Source organism: Capra hircus, chromosome 5 (assembly GCF_001704415.2).
Source record: "Capra hircus breed San Clemente chromosome 5, ASM170441v1, whole genome shotgun sequence".
Classification (NCBI taxonomy): Eukaryota; Metazoa; Chordata; class Mammalia; order Artiodactyla; family Bovidae; genus Capra; species Capra hircus.
In genome coordinates, this window is record NC_030812.1 from 107,112,259 (window position 1) to 107,130,737 (window position 18,479).

The 18,479-nt window shown below is 43.5% G+C and overlaps 1 protein-coding gene across 1 annotated transcript in view; it reads left to right on the forward strand.

The window, feature by feature from the left end:
- Positions 1,582–18,479, forward strand: part of ADIPOR2 (adiponectin receptor 2) — a 39,554-nt gene continuing 22,656 nt past the window's right edge. The window contains exon 1 of the mRNA XM_018047552.1: positions 1,582–1,721. The gene's annotated coding sequence lies outside the window, so the exon portion shown is untranslated. The remainder of the gene's footprint in view (positions 1,722–18,479) is intronic.

Below are 18,479 nucleotides of genomic sequence, written 5' to 3' on the forward strand. Positions count from 1 at the left end.
CCCCAGTGGGGAATTGAATCTCAGAAGCAGAGTTCTGGGTGAAGTAGAAAAGGATAGCTTTATTATCTTGCGAGGCAAAGGCAGATATAGCAGGCCTTGAAAAAATGTGTCCCTACCCAAGAAGCTTTTTTTTTTTTTAAGCTTATAAACAACATGAGTTTATTTTTCATAGTTCTGAAGGCTTGAAGTTTAAGATCAGGGTGCCAGCATAGTTGGGTGAGAGTCCTCTTACCCAGGAGGATTTGATAAGGAGTTTTAGAAGAGCCTGGCAGGGTACAGTCAAGGGGGCCACAAAGAGTCAGATATGACTGAGCATGCATGCATTTATACAGCAATATTTCCCAAGGGTGGGGGTTGTTGACAAGATTAGGGTGTGTACAGGATCTCATAGTGGTGGTGAAGTGTGTCAGATTCTTGCAACCCCATGGACTGTATAGCCTGCCAGGCTCCTCTGTCCATGGGATTCTCCAGGCAAGAATACTGGAGTGGGTTGCCCTTTCCTTCTCCAGGGGATCTTCCTGACCCAGGAATCAAACCTGGGTCTCCAGCATTGCAAGCAGATTCTTTGCCGATTGAGCTAGGAGGGAAGCCCTGCAGGGTCTCACGTGGTCTCCTAATCTAGCTAAGCTCCTCTGGTCCCTTTAATCTTGCCTCAGGTGGTTTCTTGGCGTCTCCTCCCTTGATTAGCAACTGTTCAAATCTGCCCTTTGGAATTCCAGAAGGACGTGGAGGGTAGAGTCTTGCTTACAAGAAATGGGGGACATAAAAACGAGGCCTCCATGCCTGGGAGGTTCACAAGGTGCCACTCAGTTTCAGGATGGACAAGCCCGGGGCATAGGCGTCCTTGAAAGCTTACGGCTTTCCTTTAATTAGTATACCAAGATTTTTGACAGTTAAGGCAATAACCTCTTCAGACCACGGAATGTGAAGAAAACATGTTCTACACCGGCCAACTTCTACACTTGGTTTTGTATTGGATAAGTATGTAGGCAGATTTTGGGTTTAAAGAAGTTAAAGCTCAGTTGAAACAAGTAGAAAATAAATCGTTTTGGGCAAATGGACACGGTATTGATGAATTAGTTTCTGACCTGCTATTACACTGAAACATTTTTAGAATCGCTCTGAATTTTATACTTTTAAGAGGAGCAGGCTCACATTCGTTTTCTGGAAGTCGTGAGGCACAAATGGTAGTCTCCGTGAGGTAATAAAAAGCAATCGCTGTTGTCTTGTCGCAAGACGCTTCACTTTCAGGTCTGAAGCCGCCTCCGACTGTGTCTAGCAATCCCTCGTTGCGGTTCCGCCCGCGGCTTGCGGGCCGTATCCATAGAAACCGGGAAGCGTCCAGAGCGGCGGCCACGCCTCTTCCGCTGCACATGTTCCCGTTTCCGGTGGGAGGGCAGCTAAGGGACTTCCGTGTCCCCGGGTGCTCGGCGCCTCCCTCTAGATTCCCGACCCACCCAAGCTGCTCCAGGTCCGGGAGCGGCCAAGGGGCGCTTCCGGCTTCGACCAGTGCGGCTGCGCACGAGGCGCCTTCTCATTGGCTAGGGCCGCCTCGTGTGATTAGCGTCACGGCGGCGGCAGCTGTAGGAACCTCCCGGACGCTGGGTCGCGGCGGCGGCGGCGGCGGCGGCGGCAGCGGGCGCCACCTCCGCTCCTCTGGGCTTCCAGCAGCCGCGGTTCCGAGGAGCTCGAGACGTGCGGCGAGGCGGCGGCGAGCTCTGGTGAGTTCTCGAGTGGGAGCGCGGTACTAGGGAGGGAGGCTGGACTGGCGGGGGCGAGGGCTGAGGGCAGGTGTCCCGGCAGCGCGGCGGGCGAGGAGCGCACTAGTCAGTTCTCTGCTCCGACCCCCGGGCCGGCGCCCTCAGTCCCCGGCCCCCTCCGCCGGGATCCTCTCAGCCCCGGGATCTTCTCAGTCTCCGCTCCCTGCAGTATGGTTCCCCCAGCCTCGGATCTCCTCAGTCCTGAGTCCCGCCGCCCCGGGTTCCCTTCAGCCACGGCTCCCCCGGCCCTGGGTCCCCGGTTTCCTTCGGTCCTGTTCCCTTCCCAGCCCCGGGTCCGCTGGGCCCCGGGTCACCCTTCCGGGTTTCCGCTGGCCGCTCTCCGAGGTGGCCTCCGCTCGGGCCCCGATCCGGCTTTTGCTGCGGGGAGACCCGTCACCGGCGTTTGCCCGCGCGCAGGCGGCTTGGCCGGACCGGGTCCTGGGCCCGGTGTGTCGCTGTCTCCCCTCGAGGCGGCTGCTCACCGGCTCCGGCGGGCCTGGGCGTCTGTGCCGGAGCTCGCTGTGGGCGCCCCTGGCTCTGGACCTTGTTTTCGTTCGCCGCTGGTGCTTGACAGTTTGGCGCGGTCGCCGGGTAGAAAGGTGCACGGGTCCCGCCGCGTTCGTACCCGGCACGCGGACTGTGGTGCAGGGTCAGCGTGTTTTTTAAGCAGAGGGGTCTGCTAACGTCTTTATGTTTAGACTCTGGACTCCTCAGCCCTGGGTTGTTCCCCTCGCATCTCCTCCCAAAGCAGCCCTTCGTCCATCCTCCAAAGAAACCTTTTAAAACTCTGAGAAACCTGTCATAACATTTCAGTTTGCTTCCCAAGTGAAATGTTGAGAATAGTTTCTTCCAACCCAAAGCTTTATTTTTGGGGCAGAGATCAGAAACTTTTTGAAGTTTGAAGTGTCCTACCAAAGGCCACTTGCGTGTCTCGTCTTACCACCCTCTGACTGTAATTCTGTTAGACTTTCATAGATGGTTCATTCCTGATTCTTTTCACTCCTCATGTTTATCTCAGAATTTTCACTTCTAGTGCTGGTAGTTGTCCATAGATGTTTTCATCTCTTCTCATAAATTTTTCCGTGCTGACTGTCCTGATCCAAAACTAGAATTCTTTCATCAGTTAGTTGGGACTTCAGGCCCTGTGGTGGCAGCCACTGGTGGTGAATTATTATGACATTTGAAGAAATTTCAAATCGATTTAAATACAAAAGGTATTTCTTTTTGCCTGTGTTTGTAATTGCCTAGCTACTATTATGTGTTCCCATTCAGACTTCAGGCTCCTTAGCAAGCTTTCTCTTACTGGGGCACTAAGGAGGAGAGGAAGATTCCCAGAGCCTAAATAAAAAAGTTGATTTTTTTGTACCTACTCTTGTGTATATTAATAAATGAACAAGTCCCTTCCCCCTAATCAATAGTGTCAGTTTAGCAGATGCGCTTTCTTTTTGTTTTCCAAAATGAGCACAGTTTTGTTTCCCTCTTTATTTCAGGGGTGAGCAAACTTGACAGCTTGTGGGCAGTGTCCTACCCGCTGCCTGTTTTTGTAAGTTAAATTTTCAATGGGACATAGCCATATGCTCTCATTTAGGTTTTGTCTGTTGCTTTTGTGGTGCGATTTGAGTAGTTAGGACAGAGACCTTTATGGCCTGTAAACGGTAAACATATTTACTATCTGGCCTTCAAAAGAAAATGTTTGCCAACTCCTTTACTTTATTAAAAACAACACATATTCAATGTAGAAAGTTAAAATGAGTCAGAAAAATGTAAAGGAAAAAGTAAATAGGATCACAGCAAAAATCACAACACAAATCAGGGGTTTGTTTTTATGATTATCCTTGTAGAATCTATTAGTGATTATTTCTATGTAAATAGGCTTATGTTGCCAAATATTGGCTTGCAGTCTGTTAAATACTCATTTGGCAATTGAATACATTGTATTTTTCTGTATTGAAGATTTCACTAGAAGGGCTTGATGAACCAAGTTTTCCTTGTTTGTCTTACCAATCAAGGTTTTTTTTTTAAAAATGAGGCATAATAGATGCTTATTGGTGGTGGACACTATTTATTGAACACAATAGATGCTTATTGGCGGTGGACACTATTTACTGAACACTTACTATGGACCAGATAGTTTTCCAGTCTACATGATACAGGTAGTGAGTCATTTAATGCCTGCAGCAGCTCAGTACAGGTACACAAACTGTTGTCCCTACTTGCATGTGAGGGGACTGGAGGCAGTGAGAGATTAGCTGCCTGAATTGGTCAGCTAGTTAATGATGGAGCTGGGGTTTGAGTCCACGCAGTCTGGTTTCCTGGTGGCTCAGTCAATAAAGAATCCGCCTGAGTTCGTTGCAGATTAATTCGTATTCAGATTAATAACACAAGTTTAGCATTTTCCCTGGAATGGAAAATTTGCTTGGAAGTTACTGCTTTTTCCGTTTTTCAGAAATTTATCCTGTAGCACCAGCTGCTCTTCTCTGAAGAAGCACTTACTTTTGGACTGGACATTCTGGCTCTGCCATGAAGCTTGTTCAGTTTCTTGGAGATTTCTAGCTGTTCTTCATCAAGGGAGTGGTGCACAGCCCCCATTTACATCAGCTTCCTCCTCACTGAGCCTGGTATTTCCCCACCTATCCGGATGGTTCTCAGCATTCTGTTCCTCAGCTTTCAGAAGTTCAGTTCCTGGAATGTAATCTTTAGCATCTAAGTCTGCATATTCTTGCACCCTTGATTTTATTGAGACCTCTGTAGGCTTACCCTGGAGTTCCTTCTGTGATATCTGAGGATTCAGTTTTCAGAAGAACTGAATCAGAGTTCTAGGAGAGGTCAAGAGTGTATTTTATACTGGGCCAAGTCTTCAGGAAGGTTTTCAGTCATTGAGCTGTTACCTCTCTCAGGGCATTGCTTCCTCCTGTCATGACTTCCCCAGAGTTCTTGTCATGACAGAATGGGTGGCGTGGTCCTGAGCAGCACCTCAGTGGTCTCTGGGACTACCAGGTGCAGAGAAGTAGGTAATGCAAACAGAAGGGTCTGGTTCCTCCTCTTGGTGCTGCTGCAGAAAGAAACCTGTGCACAATGGGACAGAAAGAGCTTGTGAATTCTTGCCAGTCTGGAGATGAAGTTCATGAACAGTATCTTCACTTCAGAAGTTTCCTTGTAACTCTTCAACTGCTTTAGTGGTTTTCCTGCAAATACTTGGGGCTCATGAACTGAATGGATCATTGAGAAGTTAACACTTGTAACTTTTTTCTTCTGGTTTTGAGGTGCTTTGGTAACATTCTTGTCCTGTGTTCGGAGGCTGTCCCCCAAGGCATGCAGCATTAGCACTCTTAAGTCCTTGCCCTGTTGTTCTTGTTCATCTTGCCCTTGGAAGAATGTCAGGGCAGCGACTCATACTTCGGTGACCTTAGAGAAGCTTACAGTTGTGATAGCACTGACTGATGGTCTTGGCATCGTTTCACTTGTTTCTTCTGTAATTTAGTCATCACTTCCAGAGATATCTTGGCTGCAGTTGTGCTGCTGTCTCTTAACGTGTGTATGTGCAGTTCTGCAATACATATTCACTTTATTCTTGTTTTTTGCACCTTTTTTCTCATCAGTCACAAAATGAGTGTACAAAGTCTTAGAAGCTTACATGGCTACATAGAGGTTCAAGAAAGAACTCTGGCAGCCTTGATGGATTGATGAGGTTCTTGGTGAGGTCAGAACTTTGCAGTGTTATTGGGAGGTGTGCATTCAGGACAGCGTAGGAGAGAAGGTCTTGGTTCTTGAGGAAAGTTGTCTAGATGTTATGGGTGGCAGTGACCAGTCTGTGCCATAAACATCACCAGCGTTGCCAGTTCTTTGCTGGGTTTGTGGATTAGTCACTCAGTCGTGAGTCATGTCCGACTGTTTGTGACCCCATGGACTGTAGCTCACCAGGCTCCTTTGTCCATGGAGTTCTCCAGGCAAGAATACTGGAGTGGGTCGCCATTCCTTTCTCCAGATTTATTTGGTTGCAATTTGAAAATCTCCCACATTGGATTTGCAGTGAATATTCTGCTGTGTAAGCTTCTCAGTGTAGACCAGAGGGTCTGCTTTATTAATCCTGTAACTGCCATAGGTTGCTGGGCAGCTTGTGTTTATTTCTGCTTGACAGGTTGACTGTAGACTGACTTTCTTTGAGTGTTTCTCAGAAGACCCACACTACTGATAGCAGCCAGCCCTTCTCAGGCTGGGTCTTGGAGTGTTTCTTCCAGATGTGACCAGAAGTAGCACTGGGAAGTTGACTGATGGCGGCATCTTGGTCATAGTAATATGTTTAAGGGGCTTCCCAGGTGGCTTAGTGGTTTGAAAAAAAAAAAAAGAAATCTGCCTGCCAATGCAGGAGACATGGGTTCGATCCCTGAGTCGGGAAGATCCCCCAGAAGAGGAAATGACAACCCACTCCAGTATTGTCTGGGAAATTCCATGGACAGAGGAGCTTGGTGGGCTGCAGTCCATGGGGTCGCAAGAGTTGGACATAACTTAGCGACTGAACACGTGCAGTGTGCTCAAAAACCAAGGTCCATGATGGCTTCTGGGTCTCCATCCTTTAGTTTCTTGGTATTTTATTGAATGTGTGCACCATAATTTAATAGTTTTTCCTATTGCTGGGTATTTAGATTGTTTAAATTGATTGTCTAGTGTTTAAATTTAATATGTATGCATTGTATGTACAATGTCACATGCTGGTGGCTCTTTAGGGCAACTTTCTGTAGCTTTCTTCTTTTTTTCTTCAGTATTTATTGATTTGACTCTGCCGGGTCTTAGTTGTAGCATGTGAACTCTTAGTTGTGGCATGTGGGATCTAGTTCCCTGACTAGGGATCAAACCCGGGCCCCCTGCATTGGGATCATGGAGTCTGAGCCACTGGACCCCTAGGGAAGTCCCTAGGGTGACTTTCTGAGTCTAGTTACTGGGTTGAAGGAAATGCATATTTTTTTTTTGATGTATATTACTAGACTGCTACCCAGAAAGGTCACAGCAGTGTAAACTCTTGTCAGAACTGTGGCTGAGGTCTAGATTCTTTACACCATTTTGAACTTTTTTTTCAATCTTTATCTGATTGGCGGTTAAACATATCTTGCATTGTAGCCTGTCTCTCTCACTGGGAGATATATTTTGTTTGAAGTTGGTTTAGAGTTACTTTAGGCAAGACCAAGCTTTCTGTAGTAGTTCTTTCTAGTATGTTCTCCCTTAGATGGAGCGGCTCACCTGTTTAGATTCCCTGTCTAGCCCTGAAAGGCAGTGTAATTTTGCCAACCCTGCTAAAACAATCTGGGTGACTGCCCGGTAGACAATATACTTGTTGAGGATAGGTGTCTGTTGCAGTCCTCAGTTCAGTTCAGTTCAGTTCAGTCGCTCAGTCGTGTCCGACCCTTTGCGACCCCATGAATCGCAGCACGCCAGGCCTCCTTGTCTATCACCAACTCCCAGAGTTCACTCAGACTCATGTCCGTCGAGTCAGTGATGCCATCCAGCCATCTCATCCTCTGTCGTCCCCTTTTCTTCCTGCCCCCAGTCCCTCCCAGCATCAGAGTCTGGTAGTGGGTAAATGTTACGTTCTTTTTAAAACCTAAATTAGATTGTGTTCTTTTGGGCTACTGCTGAGTGAAGTGCTTTAATTTTGTTAAAAAATGACCTTTTCAAAGTCTTTGTGTAATGTAAACTTGAAAAATTACAGCATGAATTGGTCATCTTGGTGTATATTATCTATATCATCCTTTATTTCTAAAATGAGGTAAATAAGACTGGTTAATATCCTAGGACCTGTTTGTAAGGAAATAATTAACCAAACCTATTTAGTAAGTACAGACATATTCAGTTTTGGAAGTTAAAGGACTAGGTTAATTAGGGGGGTTGTTTCATGTAACCCCTGGTTTGGAGTATGCCATGTGGTACAGGGCGTGTGTACCGCCTAAATGGTATCTTGCCTTCGGTAGACCTCGTAAGTGTCCAGACAGAAGGCAAAGGCTAGCTGAAGTTGGGAAGCTGCCAGAATATCTTTCAGTTCAGTTCAGTCGCTCAGTCATGTCCAACTCTTTGTGACCCCATGAATTGCAGCACGCCAGGCCTCCCTGTCCATCACCAACTCCCAGAGTTCACCCAGACTCATGTCCATCAAGTCGGTGATGCCATCCAGCCATCTCATCCTCTGTCGTCCCCTTCTCCTCCTGTCCCCAATACCTCCCAGCATCAGAGACTTTTCCAATGAGTCAACTCTTGGCATGAGGTGGCCAAAGTATAGGAGTTTCAGCTTTAGCGTCAGTCTTTCCAGTGAACACCCAGGACTGATTCTCTTTAGAATGGACTGGTTGTATCTCCTTGCAGTACAAGGGACTCTCAAGAGTCTTCTCCAACACCACAGTTCAAAAGCATCAAGTCTTTGGCGCTCAGCATTCTTCACAGTCCAACTGTCACATCCATACATGACCACTGGGGAGACCATAGCCCTGACCAAATGGACCTTTGTTGGCAAAGTAATGCCTATGCTTTTCAATATGCTGTCTAGGTTGGTCATAACTTTCCTTCCAAGAAGTAAGCGTCTTTTAATTTCATGGCTGCAATCACCATCTGCAGTGATTTCGGAGCCCCCCAAAATAAAGTCTGACACTGTTTCCACTGTTTCCCCATCTATTTCCCATTAAGTGATGGGACCAGATACCATGATCTTAGTTTTCTGAACATTGAGCTTTAAGCCAACTTTTTCACTCTCCTCTTTCACTTTCATCAAGAGGCTTTTTAGCTCCTCTTTACTTTCTCCCATAAGGGTGGTGTCATCTGCATATCTGAGGTTATTGATATTTCTCCCGGCAATCTTGATTCCAGCTTGTGTTTCTTCCAGCCCAGCATTTCTCATGATGTACTCTGCATATAAGTTAAATAAGCAGGGTGACAATATACAGCCTTGATGTACTCCTTTTCCTATTTGGAACCAGTCTGTTGTTCCATGTCCAGTTCTAACTGTTGCATAGGTTTCTCAGGAGGCGGGTCACGTGGTCTGGTATTCCCATCTCTCTCAGAATTTTCCACAGTTTATTGTGATCCACACAGTCAAAGGCTTTGGCATAGTCAATAAAGCAGAAATAGATGTTTTTCTGGAACTCTCTTGCTTTTTCCATGATCCAGCGGATGTTGGCAATTTGATCTCTGGTTCCTCTGCCTTTTCTAAAACCAGCTTGAACATCTGGAAGTTCACGGTTCTCGTAGTGCTGAAGCCCGGCTTGGAGAATTTTGAGCATTACTTTACTAGCAAGTGAGATGAGTGCAATTGTGCGGTAGTTTGAGCATTCTTTGGCATTGCCTTTCTTTGGAATTGGAATGAAGACTGACCTTTTCCAGTCCTGTGGCCACTGCTGAGTTTTCCAAATTTGCTGGCATATTGAGTGCAGCACTTTCATAGCATCATCTCTCAGGATTTGAAATAGCTCATCTGGAATTCCATCACCTCCACTAGCTTTGTTCGTAGTGATGCTTTCTAAGGCCAGGGCCCACTTGACTTCACATTCCAGGATGTCTAGCTCTAGGTGAGTGATCACACCATCGTGATTATCTTGGTCATGAAGAGCTTTTTTGTACAGTTCTTCTGTGTATTCTTGCCACCTCTTCTTAATATCTTCTACTTCTGTTAGGTCCAAATTGCTTTATCGAGCCCCATTTTGCATGAAATGTTCCCTTGATATCTCTAATTTTCTTGAAGAGATCTCTAGTCTTTCCCATTCTGTTGTTTTCCTCTATTTCTTTGCACTGATCGTTGAGGAAGGCTTTCTTATCTCTCCTTGCTATTCTTTGGAACTCTGCATTCAGATGCTTATATCTTTCCTTTTCTCCTTTACTTTTCGCTTCTCTTCTTTTCACAGCTATTTGTAAGGCCTCCCCAGACAGCCATTTTGCTTTTTTGCATTTCTTTTCCATGGGGATGATCTTGATCCTTGTCTCGTGTACAATGTCAGGAACCTCATTCCATAGTTCATAAGGCACTCTATCTATCAGATCTAGACCCTTAAATCTATTTCTCACTTCCACTGTATAATCATAAGGGATTTGATTTAGGTCATACCTGAATGGTCTAGTGGTTTTCCCTACTTTCTTCAATTTCAGTCTGAATTTGGCAAAAAGGAGTTCATGATCTGAGCCACAGTCAGCTCCTGGTCTTGTTTTTGCTGACTATATAGAGTTTCTCCATCTTTGGCTGCAAAGAATATAATCAATCTGATTTTGGTGTTGACCATCTGGTGATGTCCATGTGTAGAGTTTTCTCTTGTGTTGTTGGAAGAGGGTGTTTGCTATGACCAGTGCGTTCTCTTGGCAAAACTCTATTAACCTTTGCCCTGCTTCATTCTGTATTCTAAGGCCAAATTTGCCTGTTACTCCAGGTGTTTTTTGACTTCCTACTTTTGCATTCCAGTCCCCTATAATGAAAAATACATGTATAATATATACGTATATATAAGTAAGGTAAAGGAGGAAGCATATATTCTTTTTCCAAGTGGCAGCTTAATTCAATGACTAAGAATAAAATTTGGATTTGAATTTTCTTGGCAGCCGAGATAAAAATGAAAATATGGTAAAATACGTAGCACTGAACTGGAAGAAGGAACTAGACCAGTTTTCTAGGGATAAATCTTAAGGAAATTGGGTATTACATAAAGCCTTTTTTTTGGCTAGAAGCCTGAGTTTAGAAAAGGGGAAGGATGATGCATTAACATTTCAAACAAATGAAAGAAGTTTTGTATAGGGCAGTTGGTTTGAATTTAGGTTGCACATGTGTATTTTATTTGGCTAACTCACACACCCACCATACATGTCATTTCTCTCAAAATCTTAACATTTTCCCACATACAGGTGAAGCACCTTCTTAGGTTACATTTCACTTTGCAGAAGTATTGCTATTATCTTGAATTTAGTGTTGATCACTTCTAATGCCTGTTTTTATGTAATTACTACATTGGAGTATATTCATAAACAAATCAATATTATGTCTTGGGCATTTTCAAACTTTATATGAAACAATATTCTACATATTCTGTAACTTGTTTTTCATGAAACCTGTTTTTTAGACTTGAAAATGCTGATTTTTTAAAACCCATTTTGACCTACAGAAATGGCACTTTCATATGGTTCATCCTAATTAGTCATCACTTTTATCTTCTTATAGCTATATTATTGTATTATATGAATGCAACCAGTTTAAATTTATTTTTCATGTTGATAAGGTATTTAGGTTGTTTCCACTTTTCCTGTTTTAAAAACAGTGCTATAGTGAACATTGCTGGTTAGAAATCTTTGTGCATGTATGTAAAATCATTGGCAGGTTTTTCAAACTACAGGTTGGGAGCCATAAATTGGTTATGAAATCACTTTAGGAATTAAAATAGGTTAGAGAAGTATCAGGTAGTTTTGCAGGTAATAAGGATTAAATGTCTTTTGATTGGGGGTGTGTGTGGGTGTGGGTGTGTGGGTGTGTGTGTGTGGTGTATGGTTACTAGCTTTGAAATGAAGTTCTCTGGTGTAAATTACCCAGAGGTGGTATTTACCTGGTTTGAGATTTTGGAGATTATGAGAATTTAAAATTCTATCAGACATTGCCAAATTGTTCTCCAGAATTGTGTCCCTTGCCGTTTTTTAGCATGAGAAAGAGAATTTGCTGTATCTAACTAAATCCTTATAGATCCATGGCATTGTTAGATTTTTCACCTGTTTACTTGTTTACAAGTCAGATGAGTGTGAAATGATATTACCTTTAATTTTTCCTTGATTGTTTGTGAGGTTGAGCATGTTGAAATGTTGAGTGACCATTCAGATTTCCATTTCTTGGCTGAGTCTGTCCCTGTCCATCTGCCCTACCCCTAATTGGGTTGACTTTTAAAATTGCTTTTAGTAGTTGATTGTATATCCTGTTTATGTCTGTGAAGTGACCTGCAGATATCATCTAGTTTGTGTGGCTTATCTGTCAACTTTTTATGTGGTTTGTTTTGGTGAATGGAAATGATTATCAGATCTATCATCATTTTCCTTGTTGATCTGTATTCTTTGTGCTTTATCTAAGAAATCTGTTTTGTACTCCCAGGGCATTAAGTTCTCCGGATTTCTTTCTAAAAGCTTTAGAAGTTTGGTTTTTTATATTTAGGTCTTGATCTTGCCTGAAAAGAATTTTTTTGTGTGTATAAGTCAGGGATCTAATTTTTTTTCTTATATGCATAGCCAGTCATCACAGCACTGTTTGCCTGTTTAAAATACAGTGTGTTTTAAAATTTGAATTGTAAATCTTTTAAGCATTTTCTGGTTCAACGCAATAACAGCCTTTTTGTCTTTTATCAGGCTGCTTTACATGGTCAAGTTTGATCCACTAGTGGATTACTTGATCCAGAAACAGAACCTGGAGGAGTAAATAGACACAGCACATTGTGTAGATCTCATCCAGATGTCATTTCTCTCAACTAGTGTTTAAATAGAGGCTCGGTTGCATCACTGACTTAGTGGACATGAATGTGAGCAAACTCTGGGAGATAATGGAGGAGACAGGAGCCTAGTAAGCTGTGGTCTGTGGGGTGGCAGAGTCAGACACAACTTGGTGAATGAACAACAGCAGCAAGGTTGCAGACGGTCTGATGATAAACTTTGATGGAGGGAACAGGTTGCTGGTGTCTTTGCTTTGTTGGTTAATACCCACAGACTTTGGAAACTAGATAAGCAGGTGTTAGATTGAAACTTCAGAATCCTTGATACTTGAAACTTCAGAATCCTTACATGTATTTAGTCATCCAGTTGCTGTTATGGATACATTCTGAAGTTTGAGACTTTCAGTTTTGGTTTTAGGAGAATTAATACATATAAATCTGAATCTTTCTGAAATGTCTAATAGAAACTTCTACAAATCAATTTAAGAATAAAAACTATTTTTGTTTCCACTTGAAATGAGTGTTTAGTTGCTGTGAGGTCTGCAGATAGTTATATATTCTATATCTTTCTTTTTTCTTTTTCCTCATTTCTTTCTTTTTTTTTTTAAATTGGTGATCGAAAGAAGACCTTGTGGTTTAGTGGAATTCAGTGATCCTGGGAAAAGTTATAGATACAAGTTTTATTTCTAAATTTATGATTGTGATATTGAGAAAGATAATTAACCGCTTCTTGGTTTCTCCATCTGCAGCATTCTAACCCTCCCCTGTCCCCCCAAGAAACTTGTGTTGTAGAGGGTGTTATGCAGGATGAGATGGGGCCCTGAGTAATGGTTGCTTAGACAGCTCTTTACTGAAGTGTAGGGGTTTTGATTTCGCCTGAAACACTGACTCTACAGGCCAGATATCCAGATATACCTGGAAAGATTTTATTTCTGATATAGTTGGAACACGAGTATGGTTATGTGGTAAAATAATCCGTCTGCAGTGCGAGAGACCTGGGTTTGATCCCTGGGTTGGGAAGATCCCCTGGAGGAGGGCGTAGCAACCCGCTGCAGTATTCTGGTCTGGAGAATCCCCATGGACAGAGGAGCCTGGCCGGCTACAGTCCATGGGGTCGCATAGGGTTGGACATGACTGAGCGACTAATCACAACATGTGGTATTGTAGGGCAGATGATTTCTGGAAGGAAGTCTTTGCATAATTTACATATTTTGGTTCATTGTAGGTATGACAGTTTATATACCCTGGACTTGTCAGGATTTCCCTGACTAACTACATTTAGGACTGTTGTTCTTCGCATCTGTACGTAGATTTTTGTGCACTGTTCTTTGTTTTAGAAACTCAAGAGTTGCTTATAGGTCTTGGGAAAGGGAAACGGCATCGTAACATGACTGTAAGAGTTGTGGGAAGTCCTTTGTATAAACTATTTTTAATCCATGAGCATGACCAGTCGCTGTAATGCACTGTCTGTTCCTTAACTGAAGCCCTGTAATGTGGAGTGGTGGGCTTCCCTGGTGGCTCAGATGGTGAAGAATCTGCCTGCAGTGTAGCAGACCTGGGTTCGCTCCCTGGGTTGGAAAGATCCCCTAGAGAAGGGAATGGCTACCCACCCCAGTATTCTTACCTGGAGAATTCCATGGACTCAGGAACCTGGCGGGCAACAGTCCATGGGGCCACAAAGAGTCAGACACGACTGAATGACTGAAAGCAATAACAAGGTGGAGTTAAGATCTGGTCTTCGGAGTTAGATACAGATTTGAATTTGTGGTCTTCCACTTCAGTTTGTGTCATTGAGTTACTTGATCTCCTTTAGTGTCAATTTCTTCATCTGTAAGATAGGACCCCGTTTTATAAGGATTGCTGGAGGGTTAAATGAGATGATGGGTGAAAGGTCAGCTATTAGAGTTGGCTCCGTTAAGTGTTGAGCAACACTTCACCTCCCTTCAAAGAGATAACATCATGACTAGGAAAACTGGAACCACTTCCCTTTGTGGGAGGCAGTGTTGTATCGTGGAGGGGGCCTAACTGGGCAGTTCTCGCTTCTCTATTTTGGGACTTGTGTAACCTAGACTGGTCTTACCCCCAGTCCTCTTGTTTGTAAATAGAGCTCGTACTGTCTGTAGCAGGCAGGTTTTAAAGTTAAAATGAGAGAATGTGTAAAAGCTCACCTTCTCTGGCACTTGGTGGCCCTCTGAATCAGCCTCTGAACCTGTGTAGTGATGGACAGTAACACTGTACTTGGGAAGTAGGTCTCAAGCCTGAGAGGTCAGCTCTCACTGGCTTTGCCCCAGCTCTGCTCCACAGGATCAGCTTTGCTGGTTTCTTCTCAGCAAAGTTGGTCAGTGGGTGGGGCAGTGAGGTTCCTTGTGATATTACTTAAAAGTTACCCTACTTCATGCTAAGAAGGAAAGTAGCATAAATGATAAGAGTGTTGCCTGTCTTTATAGCTTCAAGATCATCTTTAAGAAATAGCTGCGTTTGATTTGAAATGTTTCCTTGTGCTTCCAACAGTTGAGATTTTATGAACATGAATGTATAATAGTGCCTGTCTTAAAAATCTAACTGTTGCTCTGTCTCAGTTATCAGCTGTGCCATTTGTTAAGGGCTGTGTCAGTAACATATGTTGGGAACTTTTCCCATTTTATCAGTTATTCTTTTCCCAGTTACCTTTTTTTTTTAATTGACATTTTTTTTCTACTCAGAAATGTTCTGAGTGTTTGGGAAGAATTCCAATTCTAACCAGTCATTTTATTGTTTCTGGTATGTGGCAAGGCTCTGTGCTCCTCCCCATTTTCTTCCCTGTTTCTTAATATTTTCAACATTGCTATAAAGTACAGCAGTCTGTCAGTGTTATCTCCTGGTTTTGTCATTTAAGTGCTACCGTACGTTTATTTGAGAACAGCTTATGGTTCATGCTAACATAGAGGGTTGTGGATAAGAGCATTAACTGGGGTGTTAGGCAGACTAGATTGATTGGGTAGATTAGGTTGCCCCTTATTATTGTCGTTTAAGACATGTTATTTATAACCTCTCTGGGTGTTTGTCATCTCCAGAATGGAGGAAGCAGTTGTGCCAGTCTCCCAAAACTGTTGAAAGGATTTCAAGAGAGAATCCAGGGTTCTTTGCACTTAGCGCTGATTGCATGTTAGCTGTCCCTGTCTTCCCCCTCCTCCACATCATACAGGGAAGGATTGTGAGGTCCTTCTTTGCATCCCAGACCAAGCTAGGGGTTGTGGATACAAAAGTGGATTCCACAAAAGGCTCCCTGACCCTGAGAAGTTTACAGTTGAGAAGGGGAAGAGACCAGTGAACAGAGAAATGTAGTCAATTTTGACAGCTACTGTAATAGAAACATTAGTAAATGAGAAGAGTGGAAGGAGTTAGTGTCAGGAACCTGGGGAAGTCAGGGAAGTTAGTTTCTGCCCAGCTTATCCTTGATAAGTGTGGGTCGTGATTCTCCATTTATTTATTCAGCATATATTTAGTGAGTACACTTGCTGTGTGCCAGAAGCAATTTTAGGTACTTGGAATATAGAAGTAAAGAAGATACATAATGTCTCTTCTTTGAGGAATTTTCAGTCTAATGAGAGAAGACTAGTAGTAAACAAAGAAATAAAAATAACAGAGACAAGTGCTGTGAGATTAACAGGTGATGTGATAAGGAAAGACTGAGATTATGTGGTCAGAGAAGGATTCTTTGAATAGGTGACCTTTAAATTGAGATTCGCGTGTGAAGAAGGAGTCCAGCCATGGGAAGATCTGGGCAGTGAACATTCCAGGCCGTGGGAACCAGTGGCATAGAGGAGCCCTTTGAGCATTTGGAGTATTTGGAGAGTAGACGGGAGGTCATTGAGGCTGGAACATAGTGGGCAAGGGGAAAACGGGTACGGGGGAGGCCAGAGTTAGGGGCTAAGCCATTTAAGATTTTGTAAGCCTGGGTAAGAGCTTCCTTAGATGTGAAGAGAAGCCATCGGAGGACTCAGAAAGCATGGGAGTACCTTTTGATAAAGTTACCCTGTGACTGCCACGTGGGAACTGGGTCCTGAGGATCAGGAGTGGGCTAGGGGGGTGGGTAACTGGCTCTTGTATTAGGACAGGTAAGACATGGTGGTGGCTTGAATCAGAAAGTTAGTGAAGGGAAATAGTAGATTGGGGTGTTTGAAGACCCCTCTCCCCATCACTGTAACTATTTTTATGTTTTTATTTTTTTTGGCCGTACCTTGCAGCTTGTGGGATCTTAGTTCCTCAACCAGGGATTGAACCTGGGTCCTAATCCCTGGACTGCCAGGGAATTCCTACTGTAAAGCTTTTAAAAGGGTTAATTGTAAGAGGTCTAGCCCTTTTCCTTGCCAGTTAACGTGATAGAAATCTTCTAGCAAGGTTCTCTGAAGACTTGAAAGCCAGCCAAGGTAACACGTCTAGTATTTACTTTGAATAATGATTTATGAAGAGAAAAAATAGCTAGTATTCAAAAGAAAATTTTGTGCCCTTAATATCCCTGCTGGTTCCATTGTTGAAATAAATCATTCCATCCTAAGAAACACTCTGGTTTCATTGTTAGAAGTTTAGATTTGCATCGTAAAGAGATCATGAGGGGCATAACCTACTGGTACTTTCATGTAGAACATTCTGTACCACTCAGGTTTCCCAACGAGAACAGTGTGAACTTGATACCAGAAGTCCCATTTTAACCATGTACTAACTTCAAACGCATACCCCAGTGTGGAATGACAGAGCACACTGGAGTGATTTCAGTGTACAACTTTCAAGTCACTTTGAAATTGGCTACTTTCCCCTTAGGGGGAGCCAGCAAAATCATGGGACAGATTTTACAGCCTGTCTTCCACTACTGAAGAATCCAATTTTAGAACTGGAAAGATAAGCCACAGCCTTAGACTGCGCACCCCCCACTCTCCGTGTCCCAGCTTACACAGTGGGACGTTACACCGCTAGCCCTCAGAATTGGAAGACTGAGGTCCGTGGCAGTTGGCCAGTCTTCAGAGAACCTCGTTGGAAGATTTCTGTTGCCATTAAGCGGCAATGAAAGGGGTTGGACCTCTTAAAATTAGCCCTTTAAGAAGCTTTACAGAGGTGACGGAGTGAGGTCCTCTGGGTGCTCGTGTTCATGGCTACACTGCGTTGATACTTTGTCAGCTTTGTGTCCTCCGTGTGCTTTTCTGAATATATTTACATCAATAAAAAATTTGCTAGACAAAGAGGCAACATAATAGAGTGCTACAGTGTTTTTCTACCCCCCAATTAAAAAAATGTGTAAAATACACATAACATAGAAGTTGCTTTAACTGTTTTTAAGTGTGTAGTCACCTTGCTGTACATCCATGTTGTTGTGCAAGCATCACCACCATTCATCCACAAAGCTTTTTTTCCTCTTGCAAAAAGGGAAGCTATGCCCGTTAAGCAGTAACTCCCATTCCCTCTTTCCCCAGCCCCTGGCAGCCTCCGTTCTTTCTGCGAGTATGGCTTCCCTGAGCACCTGTGGTAGGTGGAGTCGCACAGTATTTGTGCTTTGTGCTTGATAGCATGTGGTCGTCAGGTTCATTCAGGTCGTAACTTGTGTCAGAATTCTCTTCCTTGCAGGCTGCAGGTTTTCCTGTGTGTCGGCACTACGTCGTGCTTGTTTATCCATGACGGGCACTCGGGCTGCTCTGTGTTTTACCTGCTGTGAATATGGACGCGAGTGTGTAAATGTCTCTTCAAGACCCTGCTTTCAGTTCTTTTGAGTACATACATACCCAGAAGTGGAGTTGGTGGGATCGTAGAGTAAATCTATTTTTAATTTATTTGAGGAACTGCCATACTGTTTTCCACAGCTTGCTTGCTCTTTTAAAATTGGGGGCAACATAAAAATGAACAGTGTGAAACAGGTGAAGTGATGCATTGCACTGTAGCCTACCTTGGCAGGAACCCAATGTAACTCTGATTAAGTACGTCTCTTTTTCCCCTGGGGAAGGAAACATTCCTTCAAGAAACCTCTGTATCTGTTGCAGGTTGATTCTCAGCAGTGAGCACATCCTTGCCTCATGGAAGGTGCAGACAAGTATTGGTTTTTAGAAAATACCTGTTTTGGAATAGAGTTAGATTTTTAGACCACCAGTATCAAACCATTAAGTTAGCAGTTTGTTCAGGTAGAAAAAAATTGCTTTATAGGTAACCATTTAAGCAACCTTGTTGCTTTTAAGCAACATAGTAAGTTTATCTTATACAGTATTATTTGAAGGGAAAATGAAGTCTAAGAAGTAGAGTTTTAAATTTTTCATGGTTTTCCCATTGGGAAGAA